General features: G+C 37.6%; 1 protein-coding gene across 2 annotated transcripts in view; it reads left to right on the top strand.

The window, feature by feature from the left end:
* LOC145694361 (uncharacterized) overlaps nucleotides 1-16,044 on the top strand; it is a 162,898-nt gene that overhangs the window by 36,753 nt on the left and 110,101 nt on the right. The window contains exon 1 of one of the 2 annotated variants that reach the window (XM_081770515.1): nucleotides 1,833-1,977. The exons of the other annotated variant lie outside the window; for it this stretch is intronic. The gene's annotated coding sequence lies outside the window, so the exon portion shown is untranslated. Of the gene's footprint in view, nucleotides 1-1,832; nucleotides 1,978-16,044 lie in introns of those variants that run through there. 2 annotated transcript variants of the gene reach the window in all.

Genomic DNA, 16,044 nt, shown 5'->3' with positions numbered 1-16,044 from the left:
AGGAGCCTCTGGCCTTTCATTTCTTTATCTCCAGTAATAATTTCACTTGCATATTTGTTATTATTGCAAAAGTTATATAGTACGCCAACATTATCTCAAGGAAGGTAATTGATGTTTCATATTTTTTAGACTAGAGCATAATTTACAATGCAAATAAGCGTCAATTAAATTGATTTTCTTCCTCATAGCTAGAGACCAATTCCATCTTAATTACATGAATATTCATTATTTTCTTTTCTAAAGCACCAAAGAAATAAACGCGAGAATTTAAAATTTTATTACATTTTAAATAATGTATTTAAATTAGTGTTCGTAATATTGAAGTACGATCACTTGAGTTTTAAGTGAGGTTTTTATTATATTGTTCAAGCAGCTTTTGAAGCTGTGTTTCAGTCGGTGCTCACTGCATGTAATCAATTGCATTAAAAAGCATTTTCACGAAATAAATAAATAATGAACGCTGTGAAAGTTAAACTGTAACTTACTATGACTTCCTTTCTTTCATCTCGTAAATACATTTCCATCGGTTTGTTGTAATCAGTGTTAAGTGTCCCTTTCAGAGCGAGCCTCTATGAGATGTGGACCTACTGATTAACGTGGAATCCAAATCACATGAGCTTCCGCCGGGAATTGAACCCGGGTCTCCCATGCCAAAGGCGGGCACGCTAACCATTTAGCCACGAATATGTAATCGGTGTTGTTACTAACATAATACATTCTTTTAATGTCGAAATGTTCGCCTTTCGTGGAATAGGGAAACAAGAGGATAAGATCAAAGGTGACCACTTGTGATGAACCTCACTCAAAATCACGCTTACATCATTTCGACCTCACACTCACATCGTCATACATAAAACGATAATCATACCTGTTGTTCTGTATAGTTGCGAAACATAGTCGCTTACTTTTAAAAAAAGGAATGCAGACTGAAAGTATTTGAGATCATCTTAAAACGAATATTCGGATCCAAGAGAAACGGGAATGGGGGAAATTTCATAACGAGGAACTGCATAATTTATACGGTTGACCAAACATTGTAGGGTTATCAAGTCTAGTAGGCTCAGGTGGGCAGATCATATAGTCAGGATGGAACAAAGTAGGAGTCTTAACTGGAAGTCCAATCGGAAAATGACCATTAGGAAGACCTAGGCAGATGAGAGGACAATATTAATACGGATCTCGCAGAAATAAGAATACAAAGTGGAAACTGGATCCAATTGGCTGACAGAAGTCGATGGAGAGCTTTTGTGAACCTTCGGATTCAATATGCCATAGAGTTGGTTGATTAAATAACAAAGATTAGGTTCGACAGAACTAAAAATAATAAACGTCAGCTGAAGGACGATACTCGTATTTCACATATATTTAAATGTTCTTAGTGAACCAATAGTTTACGCGAATTAACAATAACTAACTATTAGGTCTTTGGTGTTCGGAGAGAAAAGTTGTTAGAATGGTGGAGAAACTTATTAAAATTCCGTGTTCGGAGTGTGTCTGTTTATCTCGCAAGTATTACATCTACTAAAGAATTAAAACACCTTAGAAATAATTTACTGTTCGGTTGTGGTGTGTCTGCACTTGTGCATGTTTTGGAAAATGGAACAAGCAAGGTAGGTAGTTCCCAGGGTGTTTTTTTTTCCCTCCCTTTTTGTCCGGAGTATTCTGGAATAGTCTATATAACCACAAAAGAAGGAAGAGGGGTTCTGCTCAAGGACAATAACATAAAAAGGGAAATTTCAGTAACCGGTTGTACAGCTGGCGACCAAACCAGTACCTGCGTTACTCTGGGTATTATAACTCTTCTTTGGTCAGTTTCGTTTGTTATTTTAGAATGTGAGGGCTTGAAAAATGTTAGAAAGTTTTAGCACCAGGGCTGTAGTGGACACAACTGTGTGTAGCAGATTATAAACTATAGCGCTGAACTTTGTGCAGCTTGTCAAACGAAATCTTCTAGAAGAGGAAGTGATTTGTACTGGGGTATGTAGAAATAAGACTTGAAATTGTTGTCGATTGTTGCTTTTGGCTACAATTTAATTTTTATAGTTGTATTTTTATTACATCGATATATAGTCGGTTCAATATAGAGTTTGTTTTTGATGGAGGTTGGGGATTCTGTATCTAAAAACTGCTTGCTTTTATTCAGCACATTTTATACAGGGTAGGTATGAGTAGGCCTACTCTGATCACACTCACTAATGGTCACTTACTGATTAATATACAGTGGTGGTTTACACCGGGGTAGATTGATTTAAATCAGGATTTAAATAACTTTATTTTTAAATAAAAAATCGTTGATTTAAATCAAATTCCGAAATGATTTAAAGTGAAAATAAGTAATATCCCGTTTCTGTTCTGTTATTTCGATTATGGAAGATAATCATAATACAATGGGACTCAACTGTGTACAGCACAGTAGGACAACGAGTGGCATTCAGAGGATGATTATGGGAAAATCCTGTTTTGAACGGGTAACGGGGGAATCCTGCTTTCTTCTCTTCGTAACATAGGGTTTTTAAATCGTTAACTATTCCAACAGGGAAATCACCATGTTTGTGTGCGCGTCTGTCTGTCTGTTCACAGATAATAGGAGCGTATTTAGTTTGGTCCCATCCTCTCTCAGAAACTTAATTTTTTTTTATAACTTTAGGCGAAATTGCCCGTGCTGCAAGCTAGTTCCAGTTTTTTCTTCTTTTTGTTTAAAAAAATATGCCCCTGCCAAATATCTGTAACTTTTCTAAAAAAAAAAAAAAAAAGGAAAGAAAGAAAGCGTCGTGTTGACAAACGTTGCTGTACTTGTTCCGTAATGCTTAAGAAACATTGTTTGGGATTGAAATAGGGGATAATTCTAACTTCAATCCCAATAATTTCACTTAAGTGGCATATTCTTAATGTTTTTTCTTCAGTTCGTGACTTGTATTATACGAGGAGAAAGATATGATTTAAATTTTAAAAAATCAACACAATTATTTTTTGAAAAACATTTTTTCAAAAATTCATGACTAGTTTACAGTTATACTTAACCCCCTCCTTGTGAAACCCCGCCTTTGGAAAAAAAATCCTCGTTCACGAGGGGTCTTCGATAACTTTGTTGTGAATAGTCAAATCCTGGAGAACCGAGATAATTTGGGATTACAGGATCATAAGCGAATATGATGCTCAACATGGCTAGCCCTTTAAAGAACACCGCTTTAGGTAAATGTGGCAGAATTTAAGAAAGTGTAAATAATCGAAAAGTAATCGATAGGTTATGTTTTATACTAGGAATGCAATGGATATACCCGATTGCAATGAAATGAGCTAAGCGAGCTTAAACTACGTAATCAGGAAGCGTTTTTCGGTGATTATTACTCGATGGTACATCGGATTTTTGATTTCGACCTATGTTGTCACTCAGCACGACATACTCTATCAGCGTGCTAAGTTCGGTTGAGATCGGCCAAACGGTCTAGGAGGAGTTCGCGGACAACCAAACGGCTAACCCGAGTATAAGAGCTTCGCTTCGCTCAGCTCAATTATCAGTTACTGTATTGGTTTTTGTTTTCACAGGTTAGTTTTTTAAAAAGAATTTTACCGATAAAAGAGGAAAACTAAATTTTGTTTTCATGTATTCTTACTTGAAAACTTTCGATATATATTGTAATTTAAGATTGAATTCAAGGAATAGTTAAAAAAAAAAAAAAAACGTAGGGAGGATATAAGCCGGCTAATTTATTATTTTCTTCTGAAGTGAAAAAACAATATCCTTTTTTAAAAGTAATTTGAATAGAATCTTTACTGTTGTTGAGTGTTTGTCATAAGAATTCACAAAAGTGCTCCAGCATGACTGAGATTTGCACTTCAGAGGGAGAAGGGGAATACAGCGAATGGAATTCTTTATGACTTTTTAACGAAAGTTAAAATTATATTTAACTAATTGATCTATTCATTAAAAATATGTGAGAGGTACTTATTGACGTGACTGGACAATGACTGTCATTATTACCCTGTTATTATGTTGAACGGTCTTTTGTTGCACTTTAAATCGGGTAATTGTGCGGCTCCGATTAATTTTTGTTCCCGGACGTGCATGCCATTGAGATTGGTCCAGTCTCCTCTCCAGTGAAGGATGACCTTCTACTGAGGTAACGAGATCTAACGGAATGAACCGAGAACGCACAAGTTCTCAAAGTCTGCAATAGCATCATTGTAGGCGGAGGAGTGATACAAGAAAAGAATGCACAACCGGTGTTCACAGAGGAGAAGTGAGGAAGCACAGTCTTTATTATGAAATTAACAGTGCGTTGAATTGTAGGTGGTTTCTGGAGTAACGAACAAACAGCTAACTTCATTTTGGTCTTTCGTACATCGAAGTACTTCTGTTAAAACTATTCGAGTAATCATTTTTCCGAATAGCAAATATTTGATGAATCTAGTATTCATAATAATTATTCGAATCTTAACAGCAGTACATTGGAGTATGCATAATGTGTGTACTGTCTGTGCTCAGTTTCGGGTTCAACCCCCAGTAGATGTTCTTGTGTTTCTGGTTTCACACTAAAATATAATCAAAACTAATTTTGAAACTAAACATAAAACGAAGTCCTTAACAACCCTTGCGTGAAGAAGACGGATAATAACGTTTATGGAATAATTGGTAAAATGAATAGATTTATTTAATTAAGAATAGAACAGGTCTTTAGGGCCCAATTACAGTATTCTGTATAGATTGGTTCAAAAGTTCAGCCCGGAAATCATTTATAGATATATTACAAATATCTAAACATGTATTTACCTTGCTGTACCTGTTGTAAGAAGCACATATTCGCTACATATGGGACTTCATTAGTACATTCGTCTTGGCTTTCTGACAGAGAAAGAAATCAGGGTTTGCTAATCTTGTTCTTAAGATAGAAACCTGAAGTTTAATCATATTTGTTATTTCTGAACAGTCTATCTTATTGGTAATGATTTTGAATAAAAGTAATACATCAGTAACTTTCCTCCTTTGTTCAAGGTTTTCAAAATGAAAATTTGCTACTAGGGTAGTAGCTGTTTCTAATTTGGGGTAGTGGCCTGTCTGTTTATAACAGAGATATCTTAAATATTTAGTCTGTATCATCTCTGTTTTGTATAAGTAACACGAATCGGGTTCCATATTTGGCTGGCATATTCTAATTTCAACCGCACGAAAGATATGTACACTGTCGCGATAGGAAGAAACAGGAGAACCACGGAAAACTTACGAATATTATATTGTCCATAATAAATATAGCCAGAAATTGAACCAGGACTCTTTACATAATAGGTGAACATTCAACCACAGTTACTCTTCATCTCAAAACCCATTTCGAGACCCATGGAAAGGATTAGCTGGAGTTGAACTCCTAGTCCCACAGACGTATATTACCACCACATTGTAATACGACGTTCAGTTTTTTGTTTCACTTTCTAAAAGCAACCTCAAAGAACGTTTTCTATTAAATATCAAGATTAGTGGTTCCCAACCTTGCTTAACTGGCACCCCTTCTCTTCGTAAATTGTATACTTGCTTCTCATGGCAAGGATAGACATCTAGTGCCTGTGAAGTTTGCTAAAGCCAATTTCTAAATTGTCATTACAAATAGCGCTTTATTCATAATTTCATACTTTTATTTCTGTCAGTAGCTTGCGCCCCTCTTGCTCTAACTCTTTACGTCTCCAGGGTGGGAACCGCTAGTTTAAATGCTGCGGTAGCACTTCGATTTCAATATGTATAATGAATGGTGGCAAAATTATATGTGTATATATTTTAAGAATGGAAGAAGGGTAACAAGTCTGTCGCATGGTGTGAGTAGTAAACTATAATTGAGTTTGTGGAATATTCTTCCGCACTCTTTGGAACTACTTCCTGTGCAGACATATCCGATGGAAGCTACCAGTTGGCTACAATGTTTTCCGCTCGTTGCCTCGAGGTGGGAAGGGAAGGTTTGCCGTGGCCGTGGGTGGTAAAACCGAGACCCGACTGAACTGCACTTGGAATTTCCTCCTTCGTCTGATTTGCTCTTATTTCTTGGAACAGGCTTTCGCGGGACACTCACCTGACGGGGATGACTTGCTGATCATGTATGAAAGGGGGCAAGAGGGAGGGAAAGAACTAGAATACTCTGCGAGGGACGGCAGTGGAACAGTTTCTCGGCATGCCACATAACACCATGTTGTAAAAGCTGGTCGACATTTTGTAACGACTCTTATAATTTTTTCAACCGAAAAAACTGAGATTAAATGCCCTTTTGTGATATGGAAAGAAATTATGTATACTATAGTGAAATCAAATAATATAATACACCTGTGGATAGTTCATTCGGTAGCAAACTAGTTTATACGATAGTAGCCCTGTTTGTCAAGAATGAATGAAATTCATAGTCGTACATACATTTATTATTCTTGTTTATATGTATATACACTTCCAATGATTTAGTCGTAAATTTTAATATCCTAAATGGCAGATAATTGCGTTTTTATATATCGAGTGGCGAGATAAATAAAACATTACTAGAGTATGTAAAATGGCATGGCTTTCGTTCAGAAGATGGAATTGTATTTTTAAGCATTCTACCAGGGATGTGAACATGAAACTAGAAGACAATGAAATAGATGTGATTTTGAAGAAAGTAGAAGACGTAAAATGAAATATTTCAGTTTTACGTCCCACAGTTATGCTGGCTAGGCTAAAGGAGACGGTGATGATGGGAAATGAATGAAATGGTAGAATTAATAAAGTGGAAACGTGAAAACTCACACACACAGTGTTTATCCACCACAAAGTTAACTTAGCGCGAGCTGGAGTCGACCATGGACCTCAAGCAACTGAGGTGAACGCTCTACCACTGAGCCATCGCGACCCCGGTAGAAGACGTGATCTAAGCTGTGGATAAGGAAGAGTGTAGATGGATATTATTAATTATTATTATTATTATTATTATTTCTGTTTACGTTGGATTCCCTGAGAGAAGATACGCTGTACAAGAGGATCAATAATGCTTTTCTAGGTGAAATAAGGCGTTTTCCAGGAGCGACATGGATGAAAAAATCAACCGACACAAATCCGTGAAGGAAAGAGTCCGTTATGTAGCATTGGATGAATAGTGGATGAATGTTATAAGAGTATGATTCATGGTTTTATTATAAACTATTGCTATAAAATGTTCCAGAATTCCTACTAAATGTTATCTTGATTACGATAAAAGTATGGCTTAACTACTAAATTATTTCACTGTTCAACCAATACTTCGCGTTTTTTTCTTTAACTTCCCTAAGGGGAATAGGATACGTTGTGCTAGTTTTTCATTGCCCTTCAACATGGCAACTTCTCAATATATTTGTGAAATTGCTGATTGAACGGCCGGTTTATGTTGTGTGCAATTTCCAGTAGTATCTTCAACAGAAATTATTTACGAACCTGTTCACACAAGTAATCTGTACATCGAAGGTCGAGAGAAGTTCATTCTCAATCCAAGAAGATTATTATTACAACTGTGCAAGTTGAGCATGATTAAGATAATGCCTTGTAGCAGTTCATAACCACAAACTGCGAAAACTGATTGAACATTATGAAACTGGTATGGAAATTACGGGTTCCTAGAACTTGAAGAACGTTAAGTTGTACGGAACAGGAACTGATAATAATAGCATGGATTTCACGTTTATTTATTGATCTATTTGTAGGCAGAAGAGACCATGTCTTTCACTTAAAATCGGTAAAATTGAGAAAAACCTGTCCCAAAAAGCAATGGATATCTTCAAAAAGATTGAATTTCGACAGGTGAAAACATTCTTCTAACATGTGCATCTGTTTATTTTGCGTAACTCTGATTACAACCGCAATTGTACATCGAACAATCTTTAACAAATTAAATATAGACAGATGACGTATTTTAAATTCGTATTTAATTATTTATCAAAGTTCAATGAAAATTAACTTGTACTTTTTTTTTTTAACGTACGGATTTAACACGTGATTCTGTGGTAGGAGTACCACTACAAGCTGCTTTAATTTATTTGATAAGATATAGCCTAAATGTATTACATAATACTTCATTGACGCACTAATGAGTTGTTGGAATAAATCTAAAGTACTAGAAGTATTATTTCGTGATTAAATTGTGCCAATATGTAGATAATAATCAAAAGTAGTTGTTACAAGAAAGAAAGAAAGAAAAAAAAAAGGTTCGTACGATTTACAGACTTGAGTGTTTACCTCATGAACTTCTTTCATTCTGTTAATGTTGTGATTGAAATTTCCTTTTGAGTAATATTTATTGGTCAATATGATGCTGACATAATTATCACAACTTTTGCTTTATTCGATGTATTTATTCCCGTGGTATTTTCAAGACCAGAAGCTAGTGGCGGAATTAGCACGGGGCTGGGGGGGGAGGTAGGCCCCAATTTTTTGAACGACAAAAATAATTGAAGCTATTATTTATATATGTTTTTAAAGCTTATAGTAGGTATTACCTTTTACTCTCCGTTGGAAAATTTTTAAAACATTATATATATATATATATATATATATATATATATATATATACAGGGTGGGCCATTTTAATTAATCCACGGAAATATCTGAAAAATGATAAAACATAGAAGAAATGTTTCAAGCACACGTTATGTACTGCTAAGGGGGAAACCCAATTCCGGCAAAAGTACCCCTTCTCGCCCCCCCTAAATGGGGGTAACGGGGGGTAACTTTGAAATGTCAAATGGGAACATGGGTCGAGTAATACCTCGTTCGAAAGGTCTTGCAAAACTAAGTAACGCTGTACCAAAAGATGTTCCATATTGTGCACCGGTTTCAAAATGGCCGCCAAAATATGGTTCGGAAACTCCAGTACCCGTAGTGTGAAAACCATGGAAGGTAAATGAATGGAACAAAATTGAAATACGTAAATATCATAGGGCATATCGAATGATGTAATCCCTGTGATCCCAGTGGCATCCCTAAAGGGGTCTTGGGGGCTAACTTCAAAATTTCAAATAGTAACATGAGTCGAGTGGTACCTCGTTCTATAAATCTTGCAAAATCTAACATATTGCAGGAGAAAACGATTGATGTGAAATGGCAGTGTTCTCAAAAGGCCGCCGAAACATAGTATCCGTGTCAGAGGAAAGGTTTAGTACCCGTAGTATGAAAGAGATTGGAGATAAATCAACAAAAGAAAAACTGGTGTAGCTAACTGACATAAGGCACATCGAGAGATGTTGTCGGGGTGACTCCAAGGGCCAACTGAAAGGTATCCGGGGCCAACTTGAAAATTTCAAATACCAGCTTGAAGCGAATAACATCACGTTACATAGACAAATTAATATCAAACAGCTTCTGTAAGAAAATTTTCGACATGAGACACCGTTTTCAAAATGATCGCAAAGACATGGTGACTGTGTCTAAGAAAACGTCTAGTGCCCATAGTATGAATACGGTTAGACATAAATGAAAATAACGAAAATTAAATAGGAAAACCACGGAGGCGTTCCAAGGCTCGAGAATAATACAACAGAGATAAAAATATTAGAGTAAAATTGCCGTAATGTATAGAGAGAAATCCAAGTCCTGCAAAATAATCTCTCCCTGCGCTCTGTATGTGAGTGGGGTGGAAAGTAAAGTGAAAGTTCAAACGAGAACTCTACTTTAATTCGTAAATTAAGGCTAACCTTACAAATAGGTATGGTGTGGTTGAAACATTTGTTTGTAAGGATGACGCTGTAGTGACTAAAAAAGAGAAACTTTTATGCAATGCGTGCTGGTTATTCAGAAAGCATTTCGGGGATATACGTACACACCGTTTCGTCCATCAAGCTCACAATATGACATGAATGCTAATAGTTAATCGAAATGTAACTGTGGCTATCGGCGTTATCTTAGTGCACAATTCTCTATGCAAGAAGTCTGCCTTCCAAACAGCATTGGGTAGTTCAAGCGTACGCCCGAACCGTTGTCCGGTCGGACATTGAAATTTTGAAGTTAGCCCACAAGACCCCTTCAGGGAGGCCACTGGGATCACAGGGATTACATCATTCGATATGCCCTATGATATTTACGTATTTCAATTTTGTTCCATTCATTTACCTTCCATGGTTTTCACACTACGGGTACTGGAGTTTCCGAACCATATTATGGCGGCCATTTTGAAACCGGTGCACAATATGGAACATCTTTTGGTACAGCGTTACTTAGTTTTCCAAGACCTTTCGAACGAGGTATTACTCGACCCATGTTCCCATTTGACATTTCAAAGTTACCCCCCTTTACCCCCATTTAGGGGGGGCGAGGAGGGGTACTTTTGGCGGAATTGGGTTTCCCCCTTAGCAGTACATAACGTGTACTTGAAACATTTCTTCTATGTTTTATCATTTTTCAGATATTTCCGTGGATTAATTAAAATGGCCCACCCTGTATATATATATATAAAATAATGGGGCCCTTTATATGTCAATCCATCCTTTGTCAATCACAAATTGTCTGCACTGCAGTATGCAGTTGCATGCTACATGTTTCCATAAAACCAATCCATGAAAGAGATAGGCACCCTGTGTGCAGCAATGAGCAAATTAGTGATATTTTTGGAAGCAGGCTAGCAGGAGGCTACTTACATAATAGGAGCCTACACAACACAAAATACTGTTGATATATGTACGTTTTATGACTTTTTTATCTTCTATAGTTTGTAAAGGTACATCCACTTTTTTCCGTAAATTTTTGGAGCCCCCAAGAGAGTGGGGCCCTAAACTATAGCATGTTTAGCTTATAAGTAAATCCGCCATTGTGCAGGACCCATGGAAAATTGTAAATCAGTTTTCAAACCTACAGAATCGACGAATTAGTTATTAAATGGATCACAATTACGTAAAAAGTGCCACAACTCAAAAAGGTTAGTGGGGGCGCGGTGGCTCAGTGATAGAGCGTTCACCTCTGGTGCTTGGGGTCCCTGGTTCGATCCCAGCTCGCGCCGTGTGGACCTTGTGGTGGACAAACACCGTGCTCATGGGTTTTCTCGGGGTTCTGCCGTTTCCTCCCACTTTCTTTATTCCACCATTTCACTCATCTCTCATCATCACCGTGTCCTTTAGCCTAACCGGCATAATCGTGGGACATAAAACTTAAAGATTTCATTTCATTTTCAAAAAGGTTAATTTTGAGTAAATCGCATTTGAAAGTGTTGATAATACGAGTACATTCACTTTAATATTATTTTCTAGTGAAACTAGCGCTCTCGTGCAGCTTCTAGAAAAGCTAGGGCCATGATTCTTATATTGCCGGATAGACGGCAGGCTCACTAATCCGAATGTATACATAACTTAAAATTTACCGTTTTTGAGTTGTGGCACTTTTGAAGTAATGGTGCGATATGTTTTCTCTTATTTTACACGAGAAGCAAAAATTAATTGTTACATTTTTTTTATTCCTATTTCCTGTTAACAAAGCGCGTAAACGGATTTCAGTTAAAATTATTTGCGTGAACTCATGATATATATCTATCATAGTCTAGTTTTTGGCTGCCATCCCCCCCCCCTCGTTTTTATCTTCTAGATCCGTCACTGCCAGAAGCAAGCTTGGTTCGTTGTTTTGGTTTCTAGCATTCATCCCTTCGAGGTATTAAGGTTAATTACCTGGCAGAAGTTGAAAAGAGGTGATGATAACGAATTGGATAGGCCAATAGCATTGAAAATAATAATAAAGACATTAAACTGACGAAAATAAAGTATGAAAGAGAAAGCACAATGGAAGAAAAAGAGGGAAATAATTGATAAATAAAATTGTAGTTCTATGACTCACAATTATGCCCTTTACACTAAACAAGACTAGCGATTGTGTGTTTGGTGAAATGAAAATGTTGGAGGGAAATAGAAGACCCCCGAGGAAACTTGCGTACACAATGTCCACCACAAAACCATTTGGCCTGATATTAAAGCAGGTGCTCGTCGCACCATACGTGAACTCTACCAGTGGGTTACCGTGTGCCTCCCTTGGGAGATGATTGGGATTGAGATACTTGTAGAGAAGACAGTAAGTAACCTCGTTAAAACTTAAAATGTTAGCAACATATTGTTATGGGTGATAATTTTAAGTTTGCTTGCTTGTCAGTGCTGGCTAGTGTTGGGCCACAAGACGGGAAGTATTTTAAATTCCTGACGAGACAAGAGATTTCGCGAGTCGCGTAACGTAATACTAGTTCATCCAAGTCTTAAATCCCAGTCATGTTTAGGGATGCGCACGAGACAAGATTTATGGCTGTCTCGACTCGAAAATGTGCTGTAAAAGTGATGTCTCGACTCGAAAAATATATATTTTTCTATTAGAAGAGCCGTGTCTCGACTCGAATTTTGTCAGGAAAATCCTGTCTCGACTCGTCCCGCGCGCATCCCTAGTCATGTTTTAAGGCCTGTGACAAACATCTTGGCATTTCAGCTAAACGAATAACACGCAAGCTCTGACGCGATGTTGTCGAGTGCTAGGGGGTGTGGCTATGGCTAAGGAGACAAACTACAGCGCGATCAGGTGGCAGAGGATAGACGTGGATGTGTACAACATAAACGTGGCAATACTGCTGGACTCTCATTTGCTAGCAGCACTTAAAGGGAACTTGGAGCGCCGCCTTCAAATGCCAAGATGTTTGTCACACCGTTTAGTATTGAAAAACTATGAATTGATAAAGTGATTGAGAGAGCACAATGTATTTACCAACTTGTAAAGATACGTAAGTCATTACATGATATACTTCAGTAATAAATGTAGTTTAAATGTTACTTCATACCATTCATGTGCCTCTCGTGATGAAGAAGTATTGAGGTAACTTATAGCTCAAATTAAGGAAGAAATCAAGGCATCAGTTTTTTGTACATATTCGCAAAACGAGATGAGATCAGAAAATCTTACTTATCGTCTCGTTGGCAAAGTCGTGGTGGTAAATAGCTTATTATTTTCTCTTGAGACCACCAAAGTAAAACACTGTCGGTTCTGATAATTAATTCTGACCGTTGTGCCTCTTTCTGGCTGACGCATATGCTTTCTGTGTGCACGGTCGTATGTTCAATTCTAGTAGGCGGTGTTTGCTTCAGATACAGACCCTACTCATTCAAATCCCACTTGAAACTCGGCGCTAAAAAGGAAGGCTTGAACTCAGTCAATCGCTCGGGTGGTCATTGAAGAAAATCTAATAGTGGTGGCGTTGTGAGAACAATTAGGAAACTACGCCAATGAATGAAATAGCGGGGTTCAATCAAGGAATAAGGTGTAAATGATGGGATTAGCTATCTTCTAACCACACTCCTCCCACGTAAAATTGGCCTAATAATCTTTGGGGCATTTTTAAATTGATTTTATTACATAATCATAGGGGTGCACCTGGCTCAGTAGTAGCGCCTAGGTCTGGTGCATGAGGTCTTTGCTTCAGTCCCTGGCCAAATTAGTTTGTGGCGAAGAACATCGTGTTCCGTGGGTTTCGTCCCATTTCCTCCCACTTTCTCATTCCATAATTCACTTGCTGTACTCATCGTCTCCCTTAGCTTAAAGCAGTGGTTCTCAAACTTGTTATCGCGACTCAGATTAAATAATAGAAAGTATTTTGTGGTCCACTTACTTTTATTCAAATGCACATTGACATTCTACGTAATGGTGATTTGTTTCAAAGCAATTAAATTTTGTGAATGATATCTCTAATTCCAGTTCGTTCAATAACAGTTCGTACGAGTGATTAACATGGAATTTATTGGAGATGATGTGAACATCCCGATCGACAAAGGTTACAAAGTAGAGCTCGATGCTTAAATTGTAATAAATCAAAATGTAGTTGGTTTCTTTTAAGTCTGTCATAAATAACTCAGTTTCAAACTAAATTGTAGTGGAAATTTATGAATATAGTGGCCCTGTCGGTACGAGAATATCAGTCGGTGACGATCGAGCAAGTGTAATGTAAATTTCTTTCTCAGTGTCATATGAAATTATATACATGTGCAAAAAGAATTTAAGTGTTTCCATAGGAAGGTAACAGAGCTAATACTACTCCCGACCAATGCCCTACCCCGTGAAAGATTTTGACTCGCCCACTTTCTTTTTTCGTCCTCTCTACTGACTGTATAATAGGGCAGGGCTCTTAGCAGCCACTTAGTTTTCACCTTATTAGCAAACGCTTCCAATTTTCGTTTTCTGAATAGTACTTCACAATATATGATTCTGCATCAAAATAAAATTTTCACAATTAAAAGGAAAAAAAACTTCTTGTGACCCACTTAAAAACGGTCCGCGACCCACACTTCGAGAAACACTGGCCTAAAAGGCATAATCGTGAGACGTTCAACTGGAAGATGTCATTTAATTTTTACATAATATTCGTAGGAAACAGACTAAATTGTCCAGATCTGAAAATATGTAAAACTGAAGGCATTCTTCCTGCTCACCCCATTATTAGCCCATGTTATCTACTTATCATGGAGAATCGCTGTTCAGGGAATTCCCAGACAGAGTATTGATATGTCCTTTCTAGTCCATAAATAGATCAGAGTTGTTTGCATGGAAGGAAGGATAATGGGAAATGCCCTCAAGGTTTTCAGGGAAATATTTCTGCAGATATAATACGGGATTCCAGAAACAGCTGAATCAGAGAAGACGACTGAATATATGTCTAGCTTAGTCATACGATAGAATTATGTAAACATACCCATAGAACACCAGAAAAACAGTTAACTGACGTAGTATTATAGTATTTTTTCTGTGGTCTTTTCTCTTAGTTTTAAGATTTAGCACGAAATGTAATAATTTTTATTATTCTGTTAGTCGGAGTAAATTTATGTTGCATGCATTTGGCAATGTCTATATAATATATCTAACTATTTCGTTTTGTTATGCACCGTCGAAGGACAAGTATCGTTGATTGGTTGGTATGCTGCCTTCAGACAGTTGATCTACTTCTCCTCCCCCCTGCATGAGAGAGATTGTAATGAATGTCGCAAGAGTGAGAAAGACATCCAAAGTTAGTTGCCAGAAGGAAAATAGTGGTTTTGTTTGAAAATTGCGAGAGAATTTTGAAAGGGTGTGACCACTAACCTTGCCTACCCTTGCGTTTTTAGTTAAGACTTCAAGAATGTTATTAGGTGAACGTCAAAATATAGGTCGTCGTCACTGGACGCGCTCGCTGTGCACTAAGCAACTCTCCAAACATGCATTTGAAACTTGTAATTTTGAATGTTCTTGAAGGTAGAGTAAGTAATTGACATTGATGAAAGCAGGTTGAGTAACATTTGAAGATTCGGTTCTGTTGGAGTTCTGTTTTCCGTATAGGTACTGCAAACCGGAAGCTTCAACTTGTGAACAAGCAAGAAATAGAAGTTGAATACAACTGTTCTCAATTCCAAATATCCATGAAAAACCGACTATAGACTAGTAGTTGTTGTTTCGCAGTTGGGATGTCTAGATTCAACGTTCGGCCATCCTGATTATTTTTTAAAAATGATTTTTCCACAGTTTCGTCAGGCGAATATAGGGATGGAACCTTTGTAGGCCCGGGGAGTGTCCTTCCCCATTGTTGTTGGTTAAATGGACACCGTAGGCTGTAATTAAAGTGTCATTAAAATATGTGAGTTTAGCGTCTTGCTCAGCAGCGAGGGTATCCAGCGACGTAAATACGCTAGTTGTCACCCGGGGCAAGAACTCGCCTTAGTCCCCCCCCTGACCAACCAAACCAAAATGCTTCCCCCAATATTTTACCAATTTTGCGCCCTCCCAATCCGGCGCCCGGGGCACAAGCCCCGTTTACCCCCTAGTTACGTCACAGGGATATGAGACGTCGACCTAGAGTATAACGTGAATCCTAATTGTGAGAGGTCCTGCCGGGAATTGAACTCGGGACTCCCACTTTAAAAGCGCGTACTGTATTCATATAGTCGCGAGGGAATTCTTTAAATATATAATCAAAATGCCTATGGTTGCTCTCGTTGTGTGCTGCGCTTACTGTTGTCATAGCCTGTGTAAAGGGAATGAAGTATGATTGTATGTGAAAGAAATAAAGTAAGATTGTATGGAATTCTGGTTTC

This window comes from Thermobia domestica, chromosome 9 (assembly GCF_964235325.1).
Source record: "Thermobia domestica chromosome 9, izTheDome1.hap1.1, whole genome shotgun sequence".
Lineage (NCBI taxonomy): Eukaryota > Metazoa > Arthropoda > Insecta > Zygentoma > Lepismatidae > Thermobia > Thermobia domestica.
Note: the sequence above shows the minus strand (reverse complement) of the source record. Positions and strands in the feature narration are given on the sequence as shown.